This window comes from Spermophilus citellus (genome assembly GCF_964194105.1).
Source record: "Spermophilus citellus genome assembly, chromosome: 3".
NCBI classification, from domain to species: domain Eukaryota; kingdom Metazoa; phylum Chordata; class Mammalia; order Rodentia; family Sciuridae; genus Spermophilus; species Spermophilus citellus.
Window position 1 is genome coordinate 40,189,161 of NC_138184.1, and position 13,061 is coordinate 40,202,221.

At 37.0% G+C, this 13,061-nt stretch overlaps 1 protein-coding gene across 2 annotated transcripts in view; it reads left to right on the top strand.

The window, feature by feature from the left end:
- ZNF385D (zinc finger protein 385D) overlaps positions 1 to 13,061 on the top strand; it is a 296,749-nt gene that overhangs the window by 60,104 nt on the left and 223,584 nt on the right. The window lies entirely within an intron of this gene.

Genomic DNA, 13,061 nt, shown 5'->3' on the forward strand with positions numbered 1-13,061 from the left:
AAATAGGATTAATTGATAATATTATGTCCTCAGTACTAGAAAATTGAGTGATATCGTGGATTCCTATCTTTGTATTATGGATACAATGAAAAGAATATAATTTTCCAAAGAGTAAAAAGTATTGAAATCAGCCGACCTGTGTTTGCATACTTACTTTGAGTTAGCTGCTACAGCATACTTAATCTCAAGCTTATAGATTCTCAATTTCTACATCTAAACAACTGAATTAAGAGTTAAGGTAAATATTGTGAAAATTAAAAGCCTGTGTATAATGTAAAGTGCTAAAAATTGGTAGTGGTTTCTTTTTTTATAGATTATCATTATTTGAAATTAGAATTGCCTTGAATAATTTAGTCTATATAGTTCAACATATGCCAGGAGAGTGTTTCATATAATTACCAGAATATTTTACTCTCATTGTTAAGTAATTTCTAAGAGAAAAATTTAATTTAGGCCTTTGATTTTCTGAACTTCCAAATTCTAAGGAATGGTTAGGGCATGAGCTTCTAGTAAATTTACAGTAAAAGAAAAATCAGAGGCGATTTCTGTGACAGCCTATGTCAGTTGGTTAATTCTGCTCAGCTTGAGTTGAATAAAATGGATGAGAATTAGCTGTCTGGGTCAAGGTGGATATGTGCCTCATGCCAAGTCAAGGATTTCTATATTTGAGACTGCAATTCACAAGAGGGTGAGACATGATGAAGTCAACCAGAAAAACCTGTGTTCTCTCATTAACCTTAGCTTCTAATCTTGGACTTCTGGTCAGGGCTGGGATTCTCAGAGCTCAGGGGCCCTCCAAAAGGCCGGCTCTGATTTAGCCTGTAATGCTCATCATCTCTACTGACATGACTCACAATGAGGACCACTCTCATTGATTGATTCTCTTTCATTTTAGTTTAGATGTAATCCTTGTGTTTAATTGCACTGTTTAAGAAGTCCTTTATTTCACCATGATATGGACATCTCTTCATGTTACCTGTGCTGCTTTTTGGTGATGGTTCCATAACTGTGGTATGAGGACTGTCTTCTTCCTAGGGCTAAAAGCAGTCTCTCTCTCTCTCTCTCTCTCTCTCTCTCTCTCTCTCTCTCTCTCTCTCTCTCTCTCCCCCCTCTCTCTCCCCTCTCCCTCCCCTCTCCCTCCCCTCTCTCTCTCCTCTCTCTCTCCTCTCTCTCTCTCCTCTCTCTCTCTCCTCTCTCTCTCTCCTCTCTTTTTCCCCTGGATTGGTAAATCCTGTACCTGCTGTGTCCTGGCTATTTGAATGTGAAAATTTAGGTCTCTTTCTCCAATGGAATTTCTGCTACTTTCAATCGCTCTCTCACTTTGGTGGGAAACAGAACTTGGTAGGTTTGAGAAGGAGAGAGGTGTAATATGAAAGAATGTAGGCTGTGAAATCAGACATCTCCAGTTTCTAATTCTTTTTACCTCTCCTTTTTACGAGGTGGTTTATCTTTAGTAAAACGATCTCCCTAAGCCTCTGTTTCTTCACCTGTAAAATGAGAACAAGGATATCTTCATTATTTACATAAGTAATATATGTAAAACTGTCAAGCACAGAACCTAGAATTATAAAGAGGGCTTGAAAGGACAGGATTTGTGAAAGTAAAGTAGGTCACGTGTACCTACCTTCTTGCTTACAGTCATTTAGTATGCATTTTATTTCTTTTCCACTTAAAACAAATCATTTTTGACATTCCACAATTACTACAACTCCATTAGTAACTGATTTTTACATTTTTGTCCCAAGGACTAAATGTTTCAGAATTAAAAGAAAATACAGAGTTAGGTTTGTTTTAAGCACGACCTGCCAGAAGAAACAATCACACTGAGGCCGAGACTAAACAGAGCACATGTCAGCTCCACAGGGAATGTTCTTGAGGAAACTGAAATCAGAATTTTTTTTTTGCTATTATAAAGTTTGTAAGAATGTTCACCAAAGCAATGGAAACCAGAACTCACAGTTCCTAAATGTTGGAAGGCATTGGGCGCTACAAATGCCAGGCATGTGCAAAGTAAAGGTTTTTTAAGACGGAGTGCAGTCTTCACTCGTCTTAATACATTTATTTAATTTGATAACAGTGATAGTTATTTCCAATAGTCACCCCATGCCAACAAGAGTCAGTTGTCCTAGCACTTTTATGTCATGGTCATTATGAAAGAAAATTGGATTTCAATGTGAAAAGAATCACACTGAAACATGGAATGAAATCATTCCGGATCAGATAAATGCTGCAGGAGATATTACCATTAAGTTCCATAGAATCAGTGATGATGATTGTGAATTTAGTTTCCACTTTGGTCTTCTAGACTATGCAGACAAAGTGAAAGGAAAAACTAAACCAATAATAAATTAATGCAAATGGAATAAAAATCTGATACCATTGGATGAATGTGGTGGACATTATATAGGTTTAATTTACAATATGCTAGAGTACAAACCTTAGCAGAAACGAGCAAGAAAGAGGTAAAATTGCTTCTTGAATAATCCAGTGCCTTATAAGCAAGAGTCCTTTAGTATACATTAATTTGATTTTATTTGACAAAATTTTATTGAAACCAGCTTTGTGAGAGAGATATATATATAAAATTTCAATTGTCTTTCATCAGGAGAATGACCATTTCTAAATAAGATGTAAATAGAAGAGTTCAGACTCTGGGAACATAATGTTGGGTGTCAAATCATGGCTCAATCACTTACTACTTGTATGATATTGAGCAAAGTTGAACAATTGTTTTGACTACTCAATGCTCCATTTCTATTCACAATGCTATTGAAGCATCAAAGGAGTTCTCCTATATGGAGTACCCAGCACTCTGCCCAGTATGTATGGGCAAAAAAGTTATGCTTTTATGCCCATGGAGGCAAGGAGTCTTATTTACAAGATATATTCAAACTGGGCATGTTGGCACACATCTCTAGTCCAGAGTGACTTGAGGCAGAAAGGTCACAAGTTTGGGGGCAACCTGGGCAATGTAACTGATTCCCTCTTAAAATGAACCTAATAAAATAAAATAAAATGGGACTGGAGCTGTAGCTTAGGGTTAAAGTTCCCCTGGGTTCAGTGCCCAATACAAAATAATAATGATCATAATTACTTCAACTGAAATCTATGTTTTAAGATACTTGCATAGGAAAATCTTAATGAAACCCCCTAAAATTTTTATTTGGACCATTTGTAATAGTCAATAGTAGAAGCTTAATTGGTTTGAAAAATGTTGAAATGTCCCTTGCCTTTTAGAAGGGCACTCCTATATAAGATCTCTGTTAATTCCCCTTTGCATTTCTAATTCTTCAAGGTACTTGCTAATTTTGAAATGGACACCATGTTAATTTGGGCATAACAGGAGAGGGTCTCAAAATCTCAGCAGGTTGTGGTTCAATTTCATTTGTTTATTTCTTTGTTCATCTATTTTCCCACCATCCATCCAATCCTAAAACAAGTAGGTACCAGGAACACCCCCCCCCAAACACACACACACACACACACACACACACACACACACACACACACAAAACAGAGACATCTTCATATGTGGAGGCTGACACAGTAGTAAATACATCTTGTCCCGTACATCAATGGAAGCCTATGTAAGGTAGATCTGGACACCAGAGAGAGAACCTGCTATTGATATGTCCAGGGAACACTTAGTAGGGGAAGTCATGCTTGAGCTGCATCCTGAAAGTAGATGATCTGTTGTTTACTGTACTTTGATGTAGGTTTCATCTGGGTTACACCCTAGGCAACATTCTGGGTTGAATTGCTCATTGAAATACAACATTCCAAAAGTATGTTACAGAAAGTGAGTCAAACCAGAATACCAGAATACCCACTATCTGTGACTCTGAGACTTATTTTTCTCTAGTGATATATAGCCCTAGATTCCATCCCCAACACCACATACACACACATGTTAGGGATTGAACCCAGGGCTTCATACATGCCATGCAGACATTTTACCACTGAGCCACATCCCCAGCCCTCGTGTCTTATTCTTTTAGTTCCTGGTCAAAAGTTTCAAAAGAGTTGTCTCCACTAGTCTCCTTTATGAAACCCTCATCCAGCCCTTATCTTCCTCCAAAAAAATGACAACACTTAAATAACTCATTAAGGTCACCAAAAATCTCTCTGAGGTTAAATGTAACTTGGGGTCCTTCTGTAGCCCTGGATGAAGCTGGTCAACAACTTCTCCCTTTTGCCCAGTCCCTGGCATGGAGATGTTCCTACAGGGAAGTCCCAGTTGAGAGGCACACATCATGGATGGATCACCAAAAACACTATAGCATCTCTTCCTTTTGAAAGAGTGACATGACCAAAGCCTAGATATCCTGAGTAGAATTACTCTGAGAGACAGATGTAGCAAGGCAACTTGACGCCCACATCAACTTGATTTAAACACTGAGCTGACTGTATTATGACTACGCTTATTTGGTTAAATGCATGTTTTCTGTTAACACTCTCAAGAGTTATTAGATACTAATAAATATCCATTTGCCCCAGGATTGGCCCCTTTCTGCTTCTTTGGTTTGAAGATATGTTATCTATTTTATTCAAAACACTCACTTCTTACTTATTCTGCATGATTTTTTTTCTTTTTAATTCGGATCACCGAAGTGATCATCATTGATCATGCATGAAGATACTTAGCTGGCCATTGTCATCTGTAGAGTAGACAACTAACGCTTTCTGGTATGTTGCCAGCAGCTGTGGTTTCTGACAGTAGCCCACATTTGGCTCTGAGAAAATATCCCTTCTCAATCCCAAAAGGTAAAGGACCCAGGGGAAAGCAGGAGTTTCTCTCCTATCAGCATTGTGTTCTGAAATAGACTCTATTGAGCAGATTATCTGTAAATTATTTGTTGCCTGAGAATGTTGGTTTTGCACTGGAGTTGCTATGTTTAACAGATCCTTCTGTAATGATGGAGACGTTTGTGTTTGCAGTGTACCACTCAGTACTCTTTCAGCAACACGTGGTTATTGGACATTTGAAATGTGGCTAGTGTGACTGTGAGGCTGAATTTTTAATTTTACTTAATTAGAATATAAAATAGCCTCATGTGGCTAATAACGTCTACAGTGGGCATCTCAGCACTAGAGTACCTCTCTTATTAGTTATAATTGATTGTCTGAAATTAAATCTTTGGAAACTTGTCTTGAGAAATTTTTACTTTTTTTTTTTGTTTGTTTTGTATTTCATGTCACTTGCTTCTGATTGGATAGGAATTTTCCAGGCTAACCTTTCTGATCTCCTGTGAGGCAGATTATACAGTTCTGGATTATACAGTGCCTAACAGATGGGTTGAAGAATACAAGGATATTTGGAGTTAAGTGTTTAAAACTCCTTACCCTGGAACTGCTAACAGATAATCTGGAAATTATCCTGAATTAGTTAAAGAAGGGAGAGATTCCATTTTTCTTCTAGGGAAGACTAGGTTTGGGATATTAAAAGCTGGACAATATCAGTATTTTGATTTAGATGATGGCATTCAATGACAATACTAATTCTTTCCTAACTTCCCTCCAGAATGAGTTTTGGGCTGAATTACTGGAATATTTAAACAGCTTAAAATAAATTAAGAATTTGGGCAAAGGGAGAACACACAGCACTTACATGTGTTTTTTTTTTTTTTTTTTTTTTTTTTTTTTTTTCATGAGTAAATATCTGAATGCTGACCATTGACTCCTGCAAGTGTTTTTGAGTCAATGTTTCCAGAATGGTGTTCTAGTTTGCCCTGACTCATCCTTCGATTCTCACTCATTCCTCCCTGTGGTCAAGAGCAGGCTGTGTGAGACAGCAGCCACCCTCCTGTGTGGGTTTGTGCTGCCAGCTTGTCCTAGAGGGATCTCATTTGGTTTTGACATTTGAGTTGACCTGCCAAGAGCAGATCACTTCAGGCCAACAAGGAGCTTCCTCCTGATGTAGAAGGTGCTAGATCATCTTTCCTAAACCTAGTGGGTGAATCAACAGTCCAAAACAGGCAAATAACAAAAGCCATGTGAGGGAAAAATTGGGACCTGGTCATGCTAAATTCAAATTTCATCTCAAAACAAGTTGACAGTTTTACTGTTCAGTTGAGAACAACATTTAAACAAAGAGGAATTGAATGGGAGTTTGGGTCACTGAGGTTTGAGGACGCATAGTAAACCCAGTTCTTCTAGACAAAAAGTAAAAGTCAATCTCAATGATAAAACCGCCCATTATAATCCCCAGCCAATAACCTTGAGTATTTGAAAGGCAGAAGAGATTACAACAACTACATATTTGTTTTTCTGATTAGGGAAAGAAATAATGAAGAATGTGAGCATGACAACTTCTGAAACAAATTTGATATCATATTCACAAAGCGAGCATGTTCCCATGGTGGATAAATATCAGTGGTCAATTCTGGATATTCCTTTATCATCTCTTTTATCTTTAAAAATAAATGCTCTTCCTCCCCCCCCACCCCCCACCCCACATCTTACAAGATTGCTGGTTTTAAAATATTTTGTTCTGGCTGCAAGGGAATTGGCTTGCTCAATTTTAAGAAAACCAGTTGGGTAGAGTATTCTTTTCGTTGTTGTTGTTATTAACTTAAAAGCTATTTGCATCAGTGCCGTGAAAATTGTTCAAGTTACTCAGGTTCTTTCAGTCAGATACTTTGCTTCTTAGAGCTTTGGCTTTTGAATATGTAAATTGGATATTATCATAGATACCTGGCAGAATTTTGTGTTTTAAAGGAATTAAGGGGATACCAAGCTAATCCATGTTAATTACTCATTAGAGTTATCACTTCTACCCTGGCTGGCTGATTCTGCTAATTACAGCACTCTGCAGCCAATATTTGATCAAGTACAAGTTTTGCCTTGATATCCCCAATATATCATTTCTTTTTCCTGTTAGAAATATCAGATCTGAATTTGCATTCGCTATTGCATAGTTTCCTGATTTCCTATAATGAGCTCCAGTGTTGCCCAATGGAAATGGAAAATTCCAATTAAATTATTTAGAAGTGGATACAAATAGTTTTGTGTATCAAATTGAATTCTTATCAAAAAGAATAACTACTTAAAATCCAACATTACCTGTAATTCCAGCAGCTTGGGAGGATCACGAGTTCAAAGCCAGCCTCAGCAAAAGTGAAGTGCTATGACACAAAATTCAAAAGGGTATACATGTTAAGACAACAAGAGACCAAAAAAAACATGACTAGTAAATGCAATATGGTTTCCTGAAATGGATCCTGGATGGAGAAAGGATATTAGTAGAAAAAATAGTGAAAGTCAAAGTTCAGAGTTTCGTTAATAATAATAATGTACTGATATTGGTTTCTTAGTTTTAACCAATGTGCTGTGGTCATACAAGATGTTAGTATGCAGAAAAACTGGGTGAGGAAGTTATGGGAACTCTTTATATTATCTTTATAATTTTTCTATTAATTGAAAATTAATTTAAAATGAAAGGATTTTATCTTTTATTTCTACAATGCTGGAGACTGGACCCAGGGCCTCACACATTGCTAGGCAAGTGTTCTACCACTGGGCTCCACTCCAGCCCTGAATTTTTTTTTTTTTTTTTTTTTTTGGTGCTGGGGATTGAACCCTGGGCCTTGTGCAAGCAAGGTACTCTACCAGCTGAGCTATATCCCCAGCCCCTCATGTTTGTTTTTTAAAGGGCATACAGTGAAATGTTTCTCTCACCTTCATCCTTGGACCACTTAGTCCCCCAAAACAGGAAAAAAAATCGTTACTTGCTTCAATTAATACTCAAAAGAAAATATCTATATTCTCTAAGTATCACTTCTCAAAACAAAGTATGTCTGCAATAAATTTCTAGAAGTGGAAAAAAAATAAGGCACTATGCAACTCAGTGAGAGCCTGTCTCTAAATAAAATCCGAACTAGATCTGGGGCTCAGTGGTAGAATGCCCCTGGTTTCAATCTGCTGTACCAAAAAAAAAAAAAGGAATCAAGATTATGCAAAATGTTCTAGATGCTTTTCAGTTATATATTAATATTTTGAGCTGCTTATTTTAATTGTAGCTTGTTGAAATATAGATTTCTTAATTTTAAAAACATTGGCACTTGAAATTGTACATATTTGGCACTCTGACATTTCAGTACATTTATACATTACATAAAACTCCCTTAGTTATCATTTTTTTTTGGTTAAAGAAACTCAAAATCCTTCTAGCTTTTTCAAAATATACAGCAAGCTATTTTTATTATTGTTATCTGTAGTCACTCTGCTGTGCAGTAGAATTCCAGAACTTATGTCTCCAACTACAACTTAATACCCAGTGATCAACCTCTCAATAATATATAGATAACTATATGTATTTCAATAAAGACAAACATATATAGTTCAAGAATGTATATACCTATGTGTATATATATATGTGTGTGTGTGTGTGTGTGTGTATATATACATATATATATCTATATCTATATATGTATCTATATGCATATATCTATAGATAAATTGATGGTGAAGGGGAAAAAATGCTAAAGAGACTATAGAAATGATTTCTTCTCTTAGGAAATCAGCGATTTATGCTGTGTGTGTGTGTATGCATGTGTGTGTGTAAATACATATACACACATATAATTGTGTGTGAGTGTATGTATTTACCCAATCATATGCTGGTGTTAATTTTAAATGGCAGCAAGCCCTAATGATTTGGGGATATCAAAGGTTAAATCATAGGTGGAGGTTGAAATTGAGATGAAGATTAAAGTTCAGCTGACAGACAGGATGTCTGTGACTATTGTATGAACTCTGGGTCAGTGCAGCAGTTTAAGGTTAAATCATGCCCCATTATGAAGAGCCCAAACCTCTTTCTGGAGGACCTCTTAGTGGGAGCACCCTTCTGGGGGAGCAAAATAAACAAAGGTAAGAATTTGAAGATTCTCTTAAAAGTATCTTGATTGACTGCTTTCAGAAGGCTTGAACAAGCTTTCTGGGAGGCTATTATGTTCACTAAAAAAAGATATGCCTCACTTAGTGAGCATCTGTTGGCCAGGAGCTGTGCTAGGTGCTTCATATTCTTTTATATAGTAAGCTTTAAGTCACAACCGCTGGTTTAGAATTCCTATTTATCTGTGTAAATTATTAAAGTGAACACTTCTGAATTTATGTTTTAAACTTGCTTTATGAAAATGTAAACTCCTGAAGTGAATGTTACCTAAACCTCAGTCCTTGTCCCCGATGCCAATCCAATAATCAGAACAAGGTTTTGTGGGGAAAAAAATGAATAAATAAAAGAAGAAGTTTTATTGCTTTGCCAGCAAAGGAGAAGCACAGGGGACTCCTGTCCCAGAGGCTGTGATTCTGCCCATCAGGGAAAAGAGATAACTTTTAAAGAAGCTATTCAAAGGCTACATTCCAGATGTGTCCTGACAAGGGGTCCCAGGTGAGCCTGGATGGCAGGTTGCTTGTTAATTTGTGAATTTGGGAGATAGTCACTTCCTAGATCTTCCAGTGACATCTCCTTTCTGTGGAGGACAGATAACTCAAAGTAATCTTCTTCCTTGCCCCCAGGTTATGGATGGGGAGTGGGAGAAGAGGAAAAGAAAAACAAGTCCTTTTAAAAATAAGCAGCAAGGGCTATATTCAAAGGTGAAGTGGACCACTGTCACCAATCTGTCTTTCTCAGTCTCTACTAACAAATATTTAGGATTTGGTTACTCCAGTACTTTTATCAACCGCACTGATAATACTTTGGTGAACATACAGCTTCCTGTGAATGCATTAAAGTGAATCTGATATGTTTGCTCTGTAGTTCACTCTTTGCAACTGAACTTGTAAATGTAGACTCACAGAAATGGGCATCATAAAGGGTGGGAAAAGAATTTAGTGAGCTTTAATAATCACTGTACTTCATCTTTTTTATTTTTATTACCCAACAGCTTACTCAGTGTTAATAAGTATTCTATATTCGATAAATGTTTTTGGTTCATTGACTTTTAATGTTTTTTAAATTTATTAACAAATTCTGTATAGACACATAGAAATTACTCTGAAATCAGATTGTTTAAAATTTATTTTGTTCATGCTGTATAAATTAAAATTCGTAGGCAATGAAATATAGGGTACTAGGCATAGCATTTCAGATACAAAGCACATGATTCTATGTATGTCTCAATCTCTGCCCCATGGGGACTTTAAAATTAAGAATATTAATGGGCTGAGATTGTGGCTTAGTGGTAGAGTACTCCCCTAGCACGGGCGGATATTAATATTTCTAGAAATGAAAAATTTCTATGAGAATGATGCTGTTGGCAAACATGAACAACTCTTCACCTGTAGAAATACCATTATACGTGTTCATGTTTATTGCCAGTAAGTTTATAATTGTGAAATAAATAATATACATTCCTATCTTGTACACAAAAGTTTCTATTTAGAAAATTAAGGAAAGGAATAACTATCTACCCAAGGAGCATAGTTTAGTCTGTTTTGCAGATGAAACACATTTGCCAATTTTGATTTTTGCACTATTTGCAAATAGTGTTCTTGTTGAAGAGTATGCACAGATTGATACAAGTAGAATATTTCAGGACTGATCTAGATTTGAAAAATGCAATGTTAGTTACAAGTAATTTTTAAGACCTAGCTTCAATTTTGTGCCTCCATATCACTGCTATAGATTTGGAGGTGAGCATCAATTTTAGAATAAAGCAATTCAGCTTTTTACTTAGTTCATGAATCTTATACCCTGGTGTCATGTATCAAGTTCTTTTGGAAGGTGGACTCTTGAGACTCTACTGGGGTGTGCTTTGGAGAACACTGTGCAGAGTGAGGGATACCGAAGAAGCAAGGGGAAATTGGACTGTGGTACAGTCAAAGCAGGAGCTTTAGACCACTCATCCTACTAGGAGCTTTAGAGGCTTCTGAGTTTCCTGACTTGAGGCAAAGGCAAAGCTATTAAATATTTGCACTCACCTGTCATTTCCTGGGGACAGCAATACATTTGCTCTGGAGGTCTACTTTGGGTGAGGGTTATCAGCCACCAACAAACACCCCAAGCAGTTGAGGAATGAGTACTAGGGGCTGGGGTGCTCTGGGAAGCACCTCACAGGCACAGGCATTGCACCTGTATTTGCATAACAATGGGGGAAGTTCCACAGGTAATTGCCTTTTAAATTTCTCCCTTCAAAGGGTTGAGAGAAGATAGGCTCCTGTAGTTTTCCTGCAACTTTCCAAGGTTAAGTGAGTCTTGTTTATGTTTTCTTCCCCAGTGAAGTAAATTCCAGTTACAACATTGAGAGAGGACCTTGAAATATATGAATAGGTATAAATTAAATATTTACCCTAGAGGAGATAAGGGGTAGATTAAATTAGCAATTAAATCAACATTTTAATTCTTTTTTCCTCACATTGAGCTACATACAAAGTAAGCTTTAACCATTAACTTCTTTGGAGATTGTAAACTAGGGGTGAGCTTAAAATGAAATAATTACTGAATATATTCCTGCTAAAATGAATTCTTATAATTTTAAGTATGGAATGTTTCTGTGGAATCAGTTTACCTTTTTTCTTTTTCTTTTTTTCTTCCTCTACATGATATTTTATGATGTTAGCCTTACCTAATTCGGGGATGTTAAAAATCAAGGAAATAAATGTACATTAATATTCTTTGATTGATGACACAAATGAATATAATTTAAAATTTTGAAGATCACTATTTGTGGACATGTTAAATCATACTGTCGGTTTCAACCAAAACTTGTTTCCTCAGTCTTCAAAAGAAGTACCAACCAAAATTTTATTTAGTTTAACTTTTATTAAACAGAAACTTTTAAAAGCCAATACTAAACTCACAGCAGTTCCATGACTCAAGTTTTATAGATGTCCTCACTAGAAAAGGGCATGCACCCACACTCACTACGCTACCAAGAGGACAGTAAAATAAGTTTATCGTGTACTCTCTAGAGTGTTGACTTGCTGTATTTTGCTTTTATCTCTGTTTGTTTTAACATCTGTCCTCCATTTCCTTCCTTGTACTGTTTTTTGTTTTATTTTATTTTATTTTACTTTAATTGGTGTGCTGATTCACACTTCAGTCATTGGCCTTACTCTGGTTGAGGAATATTTCAAGAGGGAAGTTAAAACAGTGAGGAAAAAAATACTGTTTTTGTTAATTTGGCTCCAGCTGATTTTATACCTGGAAGCAGGAGAACTGATGGTTCTTGTATATGGTTAATTAAATCTTGAGCTGATGGCTTTTGTTATAGGTCTTAAGTCATCCACCTTGTTAGCAGAGCCTCTGCCCAGCAGGGTTAGGCTTCTCTGTAGGGAGTCCTTTCACAATATTTACTTTGTGCTCAGGTGACTGACTGAAGGCAGGAAGATGGTCCCCGTCCACTTGGCCAGGTTGTGATATTTGAAAGACAATCAGTATGGGGGCCTCCCTTGACTTTGTCTTAAAAACAAGATGGCAGGCAGTAAGTGGCATAGACAGGACCTTGTCCTCTTCCTCCAGTCTCTTAGAGTTCTTTTCTGTGAGGAAAGGAAAAATCTCACTGCATTTTGTTTTCCTAATGCTTCTTGGATTCTCACCAGCGGGTTTTTATACAGTCTGTTGCTTGCCTCTCAGATTAGAAGAATGCTGGCATATTTTAACAGTTTCCTAGGATTCAAACAGCCTTTAATTAACAGCAAATTGATGTTTTGGAATGTTATCAAAACTTGGGAGACTGAACATGGAGGCTGAGCTTCCATCCTACTAGCTTCTGAGTGACATGGAGTCCTAAAACAGGGGGCAAAGGTGCATGCAACCTTGCAAACAGCTGGCTGTCCACTGGTATGGCAAGGGGAGTGTCTTTGTTGATATAATATTAACATGGCCTGCTCATTGGTGCCCATGTAAATTCCACCTACTCCTGCCTGTGGTGGAGGCAGGCAGTTGTTGAATACTCAGAGCTACAGGGGTGCTGAACAGCTCAGCCTTTTGCACTGGATTTGCTGTTTTTTAATCCTCCAGTTGCTGGGGCAGTAAGGTATGTTTGCCCATGTTCACAGTTAAGTTTCTTTCTTGTGCCAGAGTCATGTCATCTTACTACCAGAGTTTTGCATTGGCGGAA